Source organism: Triticum urartu, chromosome 4A (assembly GCF_056163025.1).
Source record: "Triticum urartu cultivar PI428250 chromosome 4A, HENAU_Tu73, whole genome shotgun sequence".
Lineage (NCBI taxonomy): Eukaryota > Viridiplantae > Streptophyta > Magnoliopsida > Poales > Poaceae > Triticum > Triticum urartu.
In genome coordinates, this window is record NC_141876.1 from 45422032 (window position 1) to 45439651 (window position 17620).

The window sequence follows — 17620 nt, forward strand, 5'->3', positions numbered from 1 at the left end:
AATTTAATCCGAGTTACGGATTAAAAGATATGATTTTCTAAAGATTTTATTATTATTCTGAATTTATTTTTAATTCGAAAATAAATGTTAAATTGCTAGGCGCACCCAGCACAGTGTACACAAAAGTGTACCCAGTGGCTGACAGGTGGGCCAGAGGGACCCAGTTGACCAGTCAACGTTTGACTCGTCAACAAGGGTGGGACCCCCCTGTCATTGACTGTTTTAGTTAATTAGGGTTTAGGTTAATTAGTTAGGCTTAGTTAGTTGTTTTAGTTTAATTAATCAAAATTAATTAAGTTAATTAATCCTTTAATTAATTAATTGATTAATTTAATTAATAATTTTATTTATTATTTATTATTATTTTTAAATCTTTTTTAATCATTCTGGGGGCTGGGCCCCACCTGTCTGTGGCCCAGAGGGGCCATAGAGGGCATGGGCTGCCGGGCACGAGCGAAGCCTCAGCCCGCCCGTTAGCGAGGTGATCCCAAAGTGGGGTCGAGCGGGCGTGAGGGCACCGGTGCCCGACGCGGCCAGCGAGGGGAGGAAGGGGGCGGCGCCTGGCTCGTGGCCACGACCGGAGCAGCGGGGCACCGGTGGGTGCGTCCAGCAGCGGCCAGAGGCGGGAGGGGGCTGCGGCGGCCGGAACGCAGCCGGCGAGCGACTGCGCGGGCGTAGAGCCGTGAGGGGCGGGCGGCGAGTGTGCGCGTGCGTGAGCGGCGGACGAGGCCATGGATGATGTGGCGACGGTGAAGGTAGCAGGGGACGAGGTAAGGGGGGTTCGCGCAGTGGCGAGCGAGTGAGGCGGGGCTCACGGCGATGGGCGCGGCAGCAGCACAGCAGCGGCAGCAGGGGCGGAGGGAGAGCAGCGGTGGCCGGAGCGCGCAGGATGTGGGCGAGCGAGGCGGCGGCTGTGGCCGCGGTAGAGAGGGGCGAGGCGGGGCACACGCGGCGCACGGCGAGGCCAGCGCCGTCGCGGGCGAAGGAGAGAGAGGAGGGGCGCGGGGGCACGGCCGTCGGCGTGGTGAGCGCGGGGGCGGGGAGAGAAGGAGAGGTCGGGCCTCACCGCAGCTTAGCAGGGAACGGGGCAATGGGCGCGGGGAGGTCCGGTGAAGAGGAGGCAGGCCGGTGGGGGAGGGGGCGCCGGCGAGGTGATTGTCGGCGATGGCGATGCGGGCGCTCTCCTCCTGATCCAATCAGGAGAGAGGGGGAGAGGGTGATATTTTGAGAGAGGGGGGAGTGGGGAGTGTTGGTGGGAGCTGGGGGAGTGGGGGGGTTTATGGGTGCGGGGTGGGCCAGCCTGGTGGGTCGTGGCCCGGTTGGGCCGGTGGCCTACTGGGCCGGAGCCTCGGCGATTTGACTTTTTTTGTATTTCCTTTCTTTCTTTTATTTCCTTTCCTTTTCTGTTTTAATTAATTTTAGCGCATTTAAGGGTTTTATAAAATTGTGTTTCCTTTACTGTAATTACCCTTGTAATATTCAGCACCGCCCGAACATTTTTGTTACAGCCTTTGAAAGCTTTTGTTGTTTACATTAATTTAAATTTGAATTTGACACGGTTTGAACTGATGGAAGTTTAGCAACGGTAATCGAGGTGATGTGGCATGATTAGCGTGGAATTACTGTAGCAAGATTATCCGGTCGTTACAGCACCCACTTCAGTTAGCGAGATCCGCTGTTTTCTTGGACTCGTAGGATACTATCATAGATTCATTAAGAATTTTTCCAAGATCGCGAAGCCCATGACAGAATTATTGAAGAAGGATATCAAGTTTAAATGGACGGAAGATTGCGAGGCGAGTTTCCAGGAGCTGAAGAAACGTTTGACTACAGCCCCAGTGCTGACACTACCGAATATACGTAAGGATTTTCAAGTGTATTGCGACGCCTCTCGCTTAGGACTTGGAAGTGTGCTTATGCAGGACGGAAGAGTTGTTTCGTATGCCTCGCGACAACTAAAACCACACGAGTTAAATTATGCCACGCATGATTTGGAGCTAGCAGCCGTAGTGCATGCGTTGAAGACTTGGAGACATTACCTTATTGGAAACCATTGTGATGTGTACACGGATCATAAGAGTTTGAAGTACATTTTCACTGAGAAGGAACTGAATCTTAGGCAGAGAAGATGGTTGGAGCTTATAAAGGATTATGACATGAAGCTTCATTATCATCCGGGCAAGGCCAATGTCGTAGCTGACGCTTTGAGCCGGAAGAGCTATGATAATACCCTAATAAGCATGGGATTGCCGAAGGAGTTAGTAGAGGATCTCAGGGAACTTCGATTGGAGATTGTTCCTAGAGGTTTTGTTGCAACAATGGAGGTGCAGTCTACATTGTTGGGAAAGATTCGAGAAGCTCAGAAGGATGACAAAGAGATTGCCGAGATAAAGGAGAAAATGAGCGAAGGAAAAGCCAAAGGTTTTCGTGAGGATGAGCATGACACCCTGTGGTTTGAGGACCGTGTTTATGTGCCCAATAACACAGAGATCAGGAAGTTAATACTTCAGGAGGCACATGACTCACCATACTCGATACACCCCAGAAACACCAAGATGTATTTGGATTTAAAGGAACGTTTCTGGTGGACAGGGATGAAGAAGGATATCGCCGAGTATGTGGCCATATGTGATGTATGTTAGAGAGTGAAGGCAGAGCATCAAAAGCCAGCAAGATTGTTACAGCCTATGCCGATACCCGAATGGAAGTGGGATAAACTTGGCATGGATTTATCACCGGATTACCCAGGATCAAATCAGGATATGATTCTATATGGGTAGTAGTTGACCGTTTGACCAAAGTGGCACACTTTATCCCAGTGAAAACAACTTATACCAGTGCAAAGTTGGCCAAGATATATATGACCAGGATCGTATGTCCGCATGGATTTTCGAGGACCATCATGTCAGATAGAGGAACACAGTTTACTTCAAAGTTTTGGCATCAGCTGCATCAGACTTTGGGAACGAGATTGGAGTTCAGTACAGCATTTCACCCGCAGACGGATGGACAGACCGAGAGAGTCAACCAGATTCTGGAGGACATGTTGAGAGCCTGTGCGCTAGATTATGGGTCTAGTTGGGATGACAATTTGCCTTACGCAGAGTTCTCATACAACAATAGCTACCAAGCCAGTTTGAAGATGGCACCGTTCGAAGCCCTGTATGGCTGAAGGTGCAGAACACCGTTGATGTGGGATGAAGTTGGAGACTGACAGTTGTTTGGACCAGACTTAATCAAAGAGTCTGAGGAGAAGGTTAAACTGATCCGGGGTAGACTGAAGATAGCTCAGTCCAGACAGAAGAGTTATGCAGATTCGAAACGCAAGGAGGTAACCTATGAAATTGGAGATAGAGCATATCTGCGAGTATCACCTTTGCGAGGAGTGAAACGTTTTGGAGTTAAAGGAAAGTTAACCCCGAGATTTGTAGGACCATATCGTGTTTTGGAGCGGATGGGAGAAGTTGCCTACAAGTTGGAGTTACCTGAAGGACTGTCAGAAGTTCACGATGTGTTTCACGTTTCCCAGTTGAAGAAGTGCCATGCTGAGATGGCCAACATACCGCTAAGAGATACCGTACCCTTGGAGGCGATTCAGTTGGACAATGACTTGACTTATGAGGAGAAGCCAGTTAAGATTTTGGAGTTTGCCAGTCGAGTCCCCGCAGCAAGGTCATTAAGTTTTGCAAAGTTCAGTGGAGCCACCATACCAAGGATGAAGCCACATGGGAACGAGAGGATAATCTTCGCAAAGACCACCCACACCTATTTTCTAGCCAACCCGAATCTCGAGGGCGAGATTCATCTTAAGGGGGGTAGGTTTGTAACATCCCAAATTTTCAATTTGGAATGTTATACATAGATCATTATTGCATATCATATTTTATTGCATTTCGTCTCGTGATCCTCGAAACCCTAAGCAACTCAAGGGCCCTGGGAGAGAGTTGGGGATTTCCCTGGTTTTTGAATTTGATTTTATCAAATTTTGAAACGAGGATTTTGGTTTTAATTATTTTTTCCTCCAAAAATATTTCATATTAAAATATATGAGAGGAGATAATATGACTTCTCCAAAATAAATGAAATATTGGAGGAAAAATATTGAAATCAATATTTTGTTTTATTTTGGATTTTATTGCAATTTTATTTGCATTAGAAAAATTGCACGTTTTCAAAATTGCATTTTAGGGCCAAGAAAATGTCATCTCGTTCTAAATATTTCATTTAGACGGTGAAAATTTGTTTTGGAATTTTTAGTTTTTTATTTTATTTTCTAGGATGTTTCTTAGTTTCGGCAGAATTATTTAAAAAAAAGGTTCTGGACCCAGCTGGGCCGAAGCCCAGCCGTCCCGTCCTGGCCATCTCCCTCGCACGCGTGCCGCCGTGCGTAGCTCGGACACCGAGGGGAGTCTGAGCCGGACTCCTCCCCGGGCGCCCCTCGCCCAAGCAAGCCGCCGCCGCCCCCTTTAAATGCCGCCGCCGAGCCCCGCCACCACCACCACCCCGCCGCCCCGCCACCTCGCCGGAGACTTGCCGGAGGTACCACGCCGTTTCGCCGCCACTGGTTTTTTTAAAAAAAGAAAAGCAATTCATTTTTTTAGAAAAACCCTAGCCCATTTTTTTCGGTTCGCCGTTTTTTTTCAGTTATTCCTTTTTGCGGGCGTTTGTCCGGGCGTTCATTTAACGAACGGTTTTCGCCCGTTAGTTACAGACAACGAACGCTCGTTCGTTAGCCTGTTCGTTCGTTTTCTTTTATCTGATTTTTCCGCGGTTATTTCCGATCGCGATTTCTGATCCGATTTTCGTTCTAGTTTATCTTTTCGCTCGTTAGTCGGAATCAGGCGATTCAAGCGCCTAGATCTTCGTCCCGAGACCCTCTTCCCATTTAACCAACTTGCACAAGTTTTTGCTACTGTAAAATTTGACCTAGGTCCAAATTAGTAAACGGATCTTGTTTCTTTCGCTGTTTGAGTTTCCTTGCTCCGTTCGATTTGATTCTTTTTGCAAGCCGGAGTTCTTAAGATGAACTATCTGGTTAGATCTTTTTATTTGAGATTTATCCGTGTTTCTTAGCTTGATTGCTTATGTAAGTTAATGTTTGTTTACGATAGAATTCCCGGAGTGCGAAGCATGTTATTTCGAGTCTCTAGGTTACGTGGATCGTCAGCAAGGCAAGTAACACTTTGATCATACCCCTTTACCACCCAGTTTTTATGCATTAGTACCAATCCTCAAACATTGCATGGTTAGGATGTCATTAACATGTGGGTTGGGAAGTAGTTGATGAGGTAGAACCTATTACCATGTTACATTCAAACCCCTGGGAGTTACTTCTACGTGTTGCTTATATTGTTATGCTATGCTTGTAGACGTGGTTTGGGTGAGTGAAATCCATGACAGATGTGAGATTGATAATTAATGGTTCAACTTAAGGTGGCAACTTAAATACACATCTGGGTGGATTGAGGCACCTGGAGTACCCAGTGTTGCATGTATTTTTTTGGAAATCCCGGAGTACCCGTGTGATCTTCCTATGGACCGCCACCCAGGCTTAAAGGGAACTGAGATGATTCATGCTAGAAACTTCCATGTGCAGCCACAAGCTATTATGGGCTCTAGCATAGTTGAATAAGTTATGTGAAGCTCTTGAAGAGGTGGATCAGCAGGTGGTGGGTTGTAGGTTTGGTATGGTCTGCCCGGACTAGGGAGTTAATGTTTCTGAAAGACTGTGTCTCGGTCATCCATTTCTCAAACACCATGTAGTGCGAGAAAACCAACGGAGGAGATCGAGTCTTGTGGGGAAAAGTGTGCAAACCTCTGCAGAGTGTATAAACTAATCATGGTTAGCCGTGTCCCCGGTTATGGACAATCTTGAGTATCTAGTACTTGGAGTATCTTAAGTATCTCATCACTCTAAATTAATATTGTTGAGTTGATAATTACCTTAATTGGGATTGAGTTGGAGGAACCTTCTCAATGATGTTTCAACTACCATGATAGTTAAATTAAAATCTATTCCGTTGTTGTAGGAAAAAATTGGCTTTTCACAAAAACTATAACCATAGAGCTTTTCCACCAGCCAAATATGCATGTAGTGATAGCATTATTCCGTTCTTGCTCTACTGTGTTATTTTGCCAGCATATTCCATGTGTTGACCTGTTTTCGAGCTGCAACGTATTATGTTGCAGACTTTTCAGACGAGGAGTAAGGTTCCTTAGGTCGTTTTCGTGCAGCTCAGCTATGCCGTTGGAGTTGATGGACTCACTTTATCTTCCAAGCCTTCCGCTGTTATCGTATTAGATGGCCTTAAGCCATATTTATTGTAATAAGTTCTCTTTGGAGACATTCGATGTAATAAGTGTGTGATTCCTACTCTGTTATAAATCCTCGAGTACTGTGTGTGTCAGCATTACCGATCTAGGGATGACACTGAAGCACAGAGACTTGACCGTTTGAGGTCGGGTCGCTACAACAATTCCCGAGCTCTTCGCAATGCTAAAAGCTGCGGGGGTAGAAATCAAGAAGGAGCATCAAGTGTTGATGGTCAACAAGACCACCAGTTTCAAGAAAAAGGGTAAAGGGAAGAAGAAGGGGACCTTCAAGAAGAACGGCAAACAAGTTGCTGCTCAAGAGAAGAAACCCAAGTCTGGACCTAAGGCTTAGACTGAGTGCTTGTACTGCAAAGGGACTGGTCACTGGAAGCGGAACTGCCCCAAGTATTTGGCGGATAAAAAGGATGGCAAGGTGAACAAAGGTATATGTGATATACATGTTATTGATGTGTACCTTACTAAAGCTCGCAGTAGCACCTGGGTATTTGATACTGGTTTGGTTGCTAATATTTGCAACTCAAAACAGGGACTATGGATTAAGTGAAGATTGGATAGGACGAGGTGACGATGCGCGTGGGAAATGGTTCCAAAGTCGATGTGATCACCGTTGGCACGCTACCTGTACACCTACCTTCAGGATTAGTTTTAGACCTGAATAATTGTTCTTTGGTGCCAGCGTTGAGCATGAACATTATATCTGGATCTTGCTTGATGCGAGACGGTTATTCATTTAAATCAGAGAATAATGGTTGTTCTATTTATATGAGTAATATCTTTTATGGTCATGCATGATTGAAGAGTGGTCTATTTTTAATGAATCTCGATAGTAGTGATACACATATTCATAATGTTGAAGCCAAAAGATGCAGAGTTAATAATGATAGTGCAACTTATTTGTGGCACTACCGATAGGTCATATTGGTGTAAAGCGCATGAAGAAACTCCATTCTGATGGACTTTTGGAATCACTTGATTATGAATCACTTGGTACTTGTGAACCATGCCTCATGGGCAAGATGACTAAAATGCCGTTCTCCGGAACTATGGAGAGAGCAACAGATTTGTTGGAGATCATACAAACTGATGTATGTGGTCCGATGAATGTTGAGGCTCGCGGCGGGTATCATTATTTTCTCACCTTCACAGATGATTTGAGCAGATATGGGTATATCTACTTGACGAAACATAAATCTAAAACATTTGAAAAGTTCAAAGAATTTCAGAGTGAAGTGGAAAATCATCGTAACAAGAAAATAAAGTTTCTACGATCTGATCGTGGAGGAGAATATTTGAGTTACGAGTTTGGTCTTCATTTGAAACAATGCAGAATAGTTTTGCAACTCACGCCACCCAGAACACCACAGCGTAATGGTGTGTCCGAACATCGTAATCGTAGTTTACTAGATATGGTGCGATCTATGATGTCTCTTACTGATTTACCGCTATCGTTTTGGGGTTATGCTTTAGAGACAGCTGCATTCACGTTAAATAGGGCACCATCTAAATCCGTTGAGACGATGCCTTATGAACTATAGTTTGGCAAGAAACCAAAGTTGTCATTTCTTAAAGTTTGGGGCTGCGATGCTTATGTGAAAAAGCTTCAACCTGATAAGCTCTAACCCAAATCGGAGAAATGTGTCTTCATAGGATACCCAAAGGAGATTGTTGGGTACACCTTCTATCACAGATCCTAAGGCAAGATATTTGTTGCTAAGAATGGATCCTTTCTAGAGAAGGAGTTTCTCTTGAAAGAAGTGAGTGGGAGGAAAGTAGAACTTGATGAGGTAAATGTACCTGCTCCCTTATTCGAAAGTAGTCCATCACAGAAACCGGTTCCTGTGACACCTACACCAATTAGTGAGGAAGCCAATGATGATGAACATGAAACTTCAGATCAAGTTACTATCGAACCTCGTAGGTCAACTAGAGTAAGATCCGCACCAGAGTGGTGCGGTAATCCTGTTTTGGAGGTCATCTTACTTGACCATGATGAACCTACGAACTATGAGGAAGCGATGATGAGCCTGGATTCCGCAAAATGGCTTGAGGCCATGAAATCTGAGATGGGATCCATGTATGAGAACAAAGTGTGGACTTTGGTTGACTTGCCGGATGATCGGCAAGCCATCGGGAATAAATGGATCTTCAAGAAGAAGACTGACGCTGACGGTAACATTACTATCTACAAAGCTCGACTTGTTGCGAAAAGTTTTCGACAAGTTCAAGGAGTTGACTACGATGAGACCTTCTCACCCGTAGCGATGCTTAAGTCCGTCCGAATCATGTTAGCAATTGCCGCATTTTATGATTATGAATTTGGCAAATGGATGTGAAGACTGCATTCCTGAATGGATTTCTGGAAAAAGAGTTGTATATGATGCAACATGAAGGTTTTATCAATCCAAAGGGTGCTAACAAAGTGTGCAAGCTCCAGCGATCCATTTATGGACTGGTGCAAGCCTCTCGGAGTCGGAATAAACGTTTTGATAGTGTGATCAAAGCATATAGTTTATACAGACTTTTGGAGAAGCCTGTATTTACAAGAAAGTGAGTGGGAGCTCTGTAGCATTTCTAATATTATATGTGGATGACATATTGTTGATTGGAAATGATATAGAATTTCTGGATAGCATAAAAGGATACTTGAATAAGAGTTATTCAATGAAAGACCTCGGTGAAGCTGCTTACATATTGGGCATCAAGATCTATAGAGATAGATCAAGACGCTTAATTGGACTTTCGCCAAGCACATACCTTGATAAAGTTTTGAAGAAGTTCAAAATGGATCAAGCTAAGAAAGGGTTCTTGCCTGTGTTACAAGGTGAGAAGTTGAGTAAGACTCAATGCCCGACCACTGCAGAAGATAGAGAGAAAATGAAAAGTGTTCCCTATGCTTCAGCCATAGGCTCTATCATGTATGCAATGCTGTGTACCAGACCTGATGTGTGCCTTGCTATTAGTTTAGCAGGGAGGTACCAAAGTAATCCAGGAGTGGATGTGGGGACCCCGACTCATAAGTCGTGATCACCGAATGCACGTGTACAGTGATCCCAGAGATCAATGCTCACTGGACACACAGAAGCTGAATAACAAGAGTCTTATATCCATACATACCGTATTACACAAGTAGGACCATTATGGTCAAGTCTTGGTTATAACATTGCAGCGGAAATCTCCGTCGATAACTTGGACCCATGCCATCTGCCTTAACCCTATAGGCATTCTGACTGGGAAGCGTCCTAGCTCACATGTTCGTCACCGAGGTACTCTTCTTCATATTATGTTCTTTCATGCCTGGCCAATAAAATAACCAGTGGCAAGCCAATGAGTACTTAGAATGTACTCGCAAGCAACCCATGTTTTGGTTCAAGATACAACAAGACATGATATAGGTAAAAAAATTGCGGAAAGCTAGTTTTTGAGTGCAATGACATGTTCAACAACTCGTAAGACATGCATCAGGAGAATTCAAGTAACCAAGAGGACAGGTTACAGATATCAACACAAAGGGAGTGGGCTCCAACCCAACTCATCCATGTCAAGTCCTTTGACTTGACCCAAGTAGTTCTTCCCACACACACTGGTTTGTAAACAAGTGGACGTAGCCCAAGAGCGGTTACCCAACTGTCCTTGACCGTGGACACGGCTATTCGAATAGTTTTACACTCTGCAGAGGTTGCACACTTTACCCACAAGATCCGGGGAACTTCCGTGTCATCCACAACCTGCGGTACCTCAAGTACCCGGGGTAAGCACCCGATCACTATCTTTCCCTAGACGACACTAACATAGAGTCCACTCGATTGGCAGTAACCCCCGTGCCCAACATTTCACATCTTAAAATTGTGGAGCCTCGCTCCCATTTTCATCACATACCACAAGCACGGGGTACCAACGGTGTGTCCGGTGCCCTGTGAAGACAGTCATGGACACCCTACCTGGCACGACCCCATCCCGAGAGAGAGCACCAACTCTCCCCTGTCACTAGTAATGCGGGCTCCAAGCTAGTATCGGCCTAGGTAATCAATAATGCCCTTTCCCATACAAGGGTAGAGTGGTTGCGCATGTAAGGTTGGAATAACGGTCGCAACTTAAACCAATCCGTTTTGAAAACAACACACACACTTGCCTCGGTACACCACTTCGTCATCAAGTGGCTACCCAACTCATCATCTCCCTCGGGCATAAGTGGCACCCGACGGGGTTTTCGAAAAGTCCTTTGAAAATACTTTGTCTCCATCACCATGCATATTCCCATCCCTTTTGCGTAGCACTACTTAGCATCCTATCTACTCCCACCGGCATAACCCTCATAAGGAGGTAGGGTCATGCACAATGCAAGTATCAACGAGGAAGTAACAGAGGCAACCCATCAAAGTGGTTACCATCTCATCATGATTCCGATGCAACACTAATAAAGTGCTATATGACATGCATAAAAAGGGTTTCATAAATAAGGTCAAAGGGTTGCTTGCCTGTTTTAACAAAGTCTTCGAGGTCTTCAAATATCTCTGGTCCAACTCCAAGCATTTCGTCTACTTCGTCAACTATCGTCGAAAGCAACCATAATAAGCAACACAACAAGGCAGGAAATGAAAGTGCTCTAAAAATATTAATTTGACTTTTCTAGGACATCTCTGGTTATATGAAAATTAACCAGAGTGGTTTCATTGGAATTGGGTCAGTGGATATTTCTAAACATTTGGATATGATGGAATCAAGGGGTTTATGGATTTGCAAGAGGTGTACAGAAATATTATTTTGAAAAATGAGCAAGGATACCCATTTAACAAGGCATGATTTTAGAAGCATCTAGGAGTTGGTTTCACTGGTTTTGGAGTTCAAATCATTTCTCTATGAATTTGCAAAGTTGGCTATATATGAAGAAATAGACCATTATTTGAGCTGATATAGAAAGTATTAGTAAAAATGTTCAAAACTAAGTTTTGAACTTATAGGCATCTAGGATTTTGAATCATGGAATTTGGATCAAAAATGTGCTCTCTGTGATTTTCTAAAGTTTATCACAGAAATGGAAAAATAGGATTTTGATAAATATTTTTGAGGAGAAAGTTTTTGGAAAATTGTGCAAATAGCACCATGTGATAGATCATGATTTGTGGATCCCCTAGAAATTTGAATCATCAAATTTGGATATCATTTGAATTATTTGTGGATTTTACAAGTTTACAGAAAAAGAAAAAGAAAAGGGGAAGGGTTTTACCCTTATCCTACGCACTGGGCGAGGGATAGGCAGCGGGCCGGCCCAGCGGCTCAGCTGCGCGGGTGGCAGGGGCAACGTCGAAGGCGCCCCGGGCGGAGTACGCCTTCGCCGCGCGTGAAGCGGGTTTGCTCCCGGCCCATCTCCACTTAAACGGGCGGGGCCCACCCACCGGGTCGCTGACGAGCGGGGCCCGGTGCTCAGGACGTCTCCTACCTCCCGGTCGAACAGAGGAGAGGCAGGAGAGGCGAGGCCGAGCGGGTGCCGGCGTTCTCCCCAGCGTCACCGGCCATCCCCGGTGATGCCCAGCACACCGGCGGGTTCAGGAGGCCGAGATGCATCCGCCGAGGTGCGCCATGTCTGCAGGGGTGGTCGGATGCGAGCGCACCATCGGCCGTGGCGGGCGAAGCTGACGGTGGTGATGGAACTCCATGGAACAGCCACGGGGAGGAGAGGGAGAAGCATGGGAGGGGCTCGCGGTGATGGTGGTGGTGCTCTAGTGCGGTCCAGAGGGAAGGAGGAGGAGAGGTGGGCACGAATTTAGGCGGAGTCCGGCGGCTCGGCTCCGGCCATGGGGAGCGATGGAGGGCTCGGGGAGAGGTTTGGCTTCGTCCCGTGGGTCTCTGGGAGGGAGAGAGGGCGAGTGGTGAGGAGAGGAGGGCTTGGGGAGGCCCTTAAATAGGCGGGCGACGGTCCACCGAGGACTCATGTGCCGGCGAGCTCGTTGCCGTCACCACGGGTCACAGGAGCTCGTCGCGGTGTGTCTAGGGCGTTCCTGGATTCGGTCCAGAGCTAGGGGAGAGAAGAGAGAGAGCAGGGGGGCCAGGGGCACCGCGCGTGTGAGCTTGCTCACTGGTGCACTCGGGCGGCTGGCGCGCGTGCGAGCAGGGGCAGGAGGAGGGAGAAGGAGGAGGGGGCCGACCGGCTGTCGTGTTGAGGACGCCGAGGAGCATTGTCGGGCGCTCTGGGGAGGCCCGAGGTGGCCGGAGGTGCTTGGCAGGGGGCGGCTACAGTGCGGGAGCGCACTGTAGCGCGCTCCACAGCGCCCAAATGGCATGCCATGGCATTTTATATGCCTTGTGGGCGCGGCCACTAATGTCTGGTAGCTCTAGGAGGGAGTAAAGAAAGGGGAGGAAGCATTGGATGCCATGGAGGGCCACTGGAATGAGGAGGGAGGTGAGAAAGGAGAAGAATGCTGTTGTCCAGAAGGGTAAATGGGGGTGTTTCACCCCTCAATCATTGAGCTGAGGCCAGGGAAGAGTTATTGGAGATAGGAGAAGACTAGGAGGAGATGTGGTAAAAAGTTGAGCTCAAGGAGAATAGTGTAAGTGGTCAAAATGGTGATTTTTGAAAAGTGACAGAAGGTGTTTGATGCAAATTTGGGCAAGCAAATTAACTCCACTTGACATGAGAATTAACAGGATCAAGTGTCACACATAATTGTGGTTGACCACCAAGTTTGAGTCCATTTTGAGAAAGTTGCCAATGCAACTTTTGTAAACCCTAGAAATCAGCAGAAATGGCTTTACCAAGATTTAGTCATGCAAATCTATTCTCCTTGATGCACCATTTGGTGTAGTGTCATCATTTGAGGATTTGAACATGTCCACAAAAATTCAGATCAAAAGGACACACTTGGCAATGTAGAGTTGTTCAAATTTGGTTCTGGACAGAAAGGGTTTGGGGGTACTTTGATCAAGATAACATTCTCTACAACTTGTGCCATTTGGTCTAGATGCATTATTACACCATTTGAGCATGTGCACCAAGTTTCAGAGCATTTGGACATGTTTGACAGTGCAAAAATGTTCAAACTTGAAAAAGGACAGAAGTGGTTTTGAGAGGGTTTCATGGGGTTATACTATTCTCCATGACATGGTACTTGGCAAGATCATCAAAAATGTCATATGTGACATGTTAGAATTTTCTTGGATTTTTATGAAAATATTTCCTGTAGAAATATTTCAAATCCTTGAAATGAGAAGAAATGGTTTTGGGAGGTTTTGTCCAATATTTTGATCATGACCATGTGTTGAAACTCATATATATATGGAAAATATATGTCCATTGAGTCTCCCTAATTTTTCTCAAATTTTTTTAAAGATTTAAAATAATTTTAACCTATTAAAGACCATTTCTGGCCTTAAGAAAAAGCCTTTAAATCAAATAGGAAAATAACTTTTAAAATTATATTTTTGTGGTTTCTGGGTATCCTATATCTAATAGGAGTCAAACATATTTTTGGAAAGATTTTTACTGCCCTGAATTAAGTACTTGCAGTACAAATCTTAATTCAGGGGTTTTTGGAAAACTAATTTTTGAAAATACTTTTTGGCCAAATTATTTTTGTAAGAAAATACTATATTGCTCTATACACATGGCATGATTGTTGGTTCAAGAGTTTGGAGCAAGGAGATGAAGTATAGGAGTTGGAGGATTTATTTGATTTTTAGAGCACTTGCAAACAACAGACAAAATCCAAACAAGGCAAGGTCCAAAACACTCAAAAGTTTTCATCAAACCACATTTTATCATGATTTATTAGCTTAAGTGTTGTGGCATGAAAATCAGGGTGTGACAGTGGATCACTGGACAGCGGTCAAGAACATTCTGAAATACGTGAAAAGGACTAAGGATATGTTTCTCGTTTATGGAGGTGACAAAGAGCTCGTCGTAAATGGTTACGTCGATGCAAGCTTTGACACTGATCTGGACAATTCTAAATCGCAAACCGAATACGTGTTTATATTGAACGGTGGAGCTGTCAGTTGGAGCAGTTCTAAACAAAGCGTCGTGGCGGGTTCTACGTGTGAAGCGGAGTACATAGCTGCTTCGGAAGCAGCAAATGAAGGAGTTCATATCCGATCTAGGTGTCATACCTAGTGCATCGGGTCCAATGAAAATCTTTTGTGACAATACTGGTGCAATTGCCTTGCCAAAGGAATCCAGATTTCACAAGAGAACCAAACACATCAAGAGACACTTCAATTCCATCTGCGATCAAGTCCAGGTGGGAGACATAGAGATTTGAAAGATACATACGGATCTGAATGTTGCAGACCCGTTGACTAGGCCTCTCTCATGAGCAAAACATGATCAGCACCATGGCTCCATGGGTGTTAGAATCATTACTGTGTAATCTAGATTATTGACTCTAGTGCAAGTGGGAGAATGAAGGAAATATGCCCTAGAGGCAATAATAAAGTTATTATTTATTTCCTTATTTCATGATAAATTTTTATTATTCATGCCAGAATTGTATTTTTAGATGAACAGGGAGGTTTCCCTCCCCGGTTCCATTACTCAGCATGAAACCAAAACGCGATCTCCAGTTATACAGGAGCTCACTTAGAGGAGCAGTTCAGCCTAAACGGCATTCAAAGAAAAAAGGGAAACCAGGGGAAACAGATCTTTGAAAAGATCAGGCGGCACGCAGGCCCGAAATTAGAGTATCACAAATCAGACTGAAATCTCCAGGTTTGTGTCCGCTTCCATCTCCGCAGCCCTTCTGAGCTTGAGTGGTGGCGCTGAGGCTGCTTGAGGAGACCAGCAGACAAGCGTCGAGACTGGGCTACTCAGCAAGTTTTTGCTCTTCAAGGCACTCTTCTTTGGAGAATGGAAATGCCAGTCATCGTCAAAGATCTTCAGCTTGCCCCACTGATTCACAACCCCATCCTTCGTACAACCTCCCAGCATCAGCCACTCGCTATTCTCAGCGGCTGGAGCAAGAAGGCTGTAAGTGCTGTCAGGAAAATCTGCAGACGAGCTTGGCCATTTTCTGGCGCCAAGACCGCCCAGAACTTGAGGGTTCTGAGGATCAGCCTCCAAACCTGCAAGATCGATGTCCAAACGGTGTTGTTAAAGATAATAGAGTTCCTATACTTCCACAAACACCAGAGGACAGCCGATGAAACTATATTTAGAGCAGAATTTTTTCTATTAGATACCCAAAATCTGGCTACAAATTCATAGTCTATTCCCATCCGGACCTGAAAGTGGTCAGCCACAAACGACCAAATGTTTTTTGCTATGATACATTCAAAAAACAAGTGAGTGTTAGTTTCCTGTTCAGAGCAAAAGACGCAATCTAGAGGTTTAATGATGTGCCTTTTCCTCAGGTTGTCTCTTGTCATCAACTTGTTATACGAGAAAAGCCATAAGAAAACGTGGATCTTCGGGGGCACATAAATTTCCACACCGCAGGGATGAAAACTGGTTGTACCCCATGAAAATTGATCACCTGATACAGAGATCTTGATGAGTAAACACCTTTGCTTTCAAGCTGCCATATCAGTGAATCAATGTCCTCACAGAGAGCAATGCTTCTGGCGCACTCGACCAGGTGGTGCCATTGCTCCATGAGTTTATCATCGAAGTTCCTTCTGAAAGTCAACTTGAGAGTATCCCCATCCCAGACCTCTTTAATAGTTCTGGTTTTCTCATTACAGACTAAGTATATAGGCCAAAATTGGGTAGCTAGAGGGGAGGTCCCAAACCAGGTATCTTCCCAGAATCTAATCCTCTCACCATTACCTACCTTCCATCTAAATCCAAACTTCAGGTTTTGGATGATGGATTGGAATCCTTTCCAAAACCTAGAAGAGTTTGGAGTAGGGTTAAAAGCAAAGAGATTAGGCTTCCCAGACAAATATTTTTGTTCTATGATGGATTTCCAAGGTTTCTCCCCTTCCTCATAGAATCTTTTGACCCAAGATCCTAAAAGGCAAGTGTTAACCTCTTGAAGGTTTGGAATTCCAAGACCTCCAAATTCTTTCTTTATACATATCATTTTCCAACTAGCAAGGTGAAGTTTTCTATGCCCTTCAAAGTCATTCCACAGGCAGTTAGCCATCTGGGAATTGATCATGTCTACGGCCCACTTAGGGAATTTGAAAAAAGAAAGAAGGTAAATGGGGATGCTAGCCAGACATGCTTGAATGAGCACAAGCCTACCTTTGTAGGAGAGTAGCTTCCCTCTCCATCCAGCAATCCTTTTCATGATCTTGTCTATAAGGGGTTGGATGTCCTCTCTTCTAAGTTTGTCATAGTGAACGGGTATCCCTAGGTACTTAATAGGGAAAATCCCTTCAGTACATTCCAGTACATGAATGAAGCAATCAGTTTCATCCTTTTCCATGTTAATGGGGATCAATTCACTTTTACTGTAATTGATTCTCATCCCTGAAACCTGCTCAAAGTAGTTCAACACCATCTTCAGGTTTGAGGCATGCTGCAGGTTTTTATCTAGGAAGAGGATGGTATCATCTGCATATTGCAGGCAGATAATCCCTCCAGGGCAGACTTCAGGGCAGAGCCCTGCAATCATATCCTGATTGGCTGCCTTTATCAGCATTCTAGTGAGAGCATCTACTACTAGGTTAAATAACAGTGGGGAAATGGGGTCTCCCTGCCTGAGCCCTTTCCTTGTGAGAAAGAAGTCACTTTCACTGTTGTTCACCTTGACTCCAATGGACCCCCCATGGGTAAACTGCTTAATCCACTGTGTCCATCTCTCCCCAAAACCTCTAAACTTAAGTAGTTCCTCTAGGAATTCTAGGTTGACCTTGTCAAAGGCTTTTTCATAGTCTAGTTTTAACACCAATCCTTGTCTCTTGCTAGAGTGGATTGAGTGCAGCACCTCATGTGCTGTGACTACACTTTCTAAGATATACCTGCCTTTTAGGAAGGCAGATTGGTTACTAGCTACCAGCCTTTGCAGGATTTTTGAGAATCTGTTGGTGAGAACCTTAGTGAAAATCTTAAAGCTACAGTTCAAAAGGCTGATGGGCCTAAATTTCCTCATAGAGGAAGCATCTGTTTCTTTGGGATTAGGGTCAGCATAGCAAAGTTAAGTCTGTGTATGTCAAACTTTCCATTGTGGAAGTCTGAAAACATACTCATCAGATCTTTCTTCACTAGTTCCCAAAAGTGTTGGTAGAAAAAGAAGGGGATCCCATCAGGCCCCGGGGCTCCATCAGAGTATGAGTAAAAACAGCCTATTTGACCTCCTCTTTTGAAAAAGGAGCTTCTAATGTGCTATTCTCCTCAGGAGTTACTTTTTCTCCC